The following is a 2,500-nucleotide window of genomic DNA, read 5'->3' on the forward strand; positions in this document are numbered from 1 at the left end:
CAGAGAGACAACATCACGCATGTGTCACCCCCGCAACGATAAAGTTTTGGGGGCAACTATATTCCGAAAGGCAACGTCGTTGCAACTTTGTCTAGTCGGTCTCATGCACGGGACATGCTACTTTCCTGTTTCCCGAGCCAAGTTAGGCTGTTGGGTCAGAATTTTACGGGACACGTACACGGGACCGGCGGGACAAGGCTGCACGATATCCCGTCAGCTGACCGTGTGCGAAACGATACGTACTTTTCTGCAACCCGAACGGCCGTTGGGCCGTCGGATCAGAATTTGGCACGAGTCGTACACGGGACCGACGGGACAATGCGGCACGAGATCACATCGACCTGACCGTGTGGGGCAACTATATTCCGAAACGCAACGTACGAGCAGACACAGATCCAAAGCTGCTCATGTGTTCGTAGCCTACATCGGTCAAGCGAACCGATCATCCTCCCGTGCAATGCACGGGAGGTTTACACGAAGGAGGCGTCCAGAGAGACCACATCCCCCGTGTGTCACCCCCGCAACGATAAAGTTTTGGGGGCAACTATATTCCGAAAGGCAACGTCGTTGCAACTTTGTCTAGTCGGTCTCATGCACGGGATATGCTACTTTCCTGTTTCCCGAGCCAAGTTAGGCTGTTGGGTCAGAATTTCACGGGACACGTACACGGGACCGGCAGGGACAAGGCTGCACGATATCCCGTCAAGCTGACCGTGTGCGAAACGATACGTACTTTTCTGCAACCCGAACGGCCGTTGAACCGTCGGATCAGAATTTGGCACGATTCGTACACGGGACCGACGGGACAACGCGGCACGAGATCACATCGACCTAACCGTGTGCGGACACGATACGTACTTTTCTGCAACCCGAACAGCCGTTCGACCGACGGATCAGAATTTGGCATGAGTCGTACACGGGACAGGAGAACGACGGGACATCCGAGCCAACGTTTGGGAAAAGCAAGGGTTACGGGAGAAACGGGAGGTTTGCATATGATTTCATATGCAAACCCACCGATTTCCCACACCCAAGCAGGGAGGAGCCCCCTCCTCCCCAATATACCCGAGGGTTTTAGCCCCCCTTGGGACCCCTGCCCTTCGTTTGTGAAGAAGGGGTACACTGTTTTTCCCCGGATCCCCGTTTACACGTTTTTTGGCCCGTATGGCCGTACATGCATCCGTCCATGCCACGTACATGGTTTTCACCCGTTTTCCATGGTGCGCGCCCAGTTTTTTGAAACACGGCCCCCGTGCCCGTTTTTTCCCATTTCCTCACGTTCACGTTTTTTGGCCCGTGTGGCCGTACGTGCACCCGTTCATGCCACGCACATGGTTTTCACCAGTTTTCCATGGTGCGCGCCCAGTTTTTTGCAACACGGCCGTCGTACCCCGTGTTTCCCCATTTCCTCAAGTTCACGTTTTTTGGCCCGTGTGCCCGTACGTTCATCCGTCCATGCCACGAACAAGGTTTTCACCCGTTTTCCATGGCGCGCCCAGTTTTTTGCAACACGGCCGTCGTACCCCGTTCTTTCCCGTTTCCTCACGTTCACGTTTTTTGGCCCGTGTGCCCGTACGTGCATCCGTCTATTCCACGCACATGGTTTGCCCCAGTTTTCCATGGTGCGCGCCCAGTTTATTGCAACACGGCCGCCGTACCCGTTTTTTCCCCGTTTCCTCACGTTCACATTTTTTGGCCCGTGTGCCCGTACGTGCATCCGTCCATGCCACACACATGGTTTGCCCCAGTTTTCCATGGTGCGCGCCCAGTTTATTGCAACACGGCCCCGTACCCGTCTTTCCCGTTTCCTCACGTTCACGTTTTTTGGCCCGTGTGCCCGTACGTGCATCCGTCCATGCCATGCACATGGTTTGCCCCAGTTTTCCATGGTGCGCGCCCAGTTTTTTGCAACACGGCCCCGTACCCGTTTTTCCCGTTTCCTCACGTTCACGTTTTTTGGCCCGTGTGCCCGTACGTGCATCCTTCCATGCCACGCAAAGGTTTTCACCCGTTTTCCATGGTGCGCGCCCAGTTTTTGTAACACGGCCGTCATACCACGTGTTTCCCCGTTTCCTCACGTTCACGTTTTTTGGCCCGTGTGCCCGTACGTTCATCCGTCCATGCCACGCACATGGTTTTCACCCGTTTTCCATGGTGCGCGCCCAGTTTTTTGCAACACGGTCGTAGTACCCCGTTCTTTCCCGTTTCCTCGCGTTCACGTTTTTTGGCCCGTGTGCCCGTACGTGCACCCGCCCACTCCACGCACATGGTTTGCCCCAGTTTTCCATGGTGCGCGCCCAGTTTATTGCAACACGGCCGTCATACCCCGTGTTTCCCCGTTTCCTCAAGTTCACGTTTTTTGGCCCGTGTGCCCGTACGTTCTTCTGTCCATGCCACGCACATGCTTTTCACCCGTTTTCCATGGCGCGCGCCCAGTTTTTTGCACCACGGCCGTCGTACCCCGTTCTTTCCCGTTTCCTCGCGTTCACGTTTTTTGGCC

The sequence above is a fragment of the Hordeum vulgare genome, chromosome 5H (genome assembly GCF_904849725.1).
Source record: "Hordeum vulgare subsp. vulgare chromosome 5H, MorexV3_pseudomolecules_assembly, whole genome shotgun sequence".
NCBI lineage: Eukaryota > Viridiplantae > Streptophyta > Magnoliopsida > Poales > Poaceae > Hordeum > Hordeum vulgare.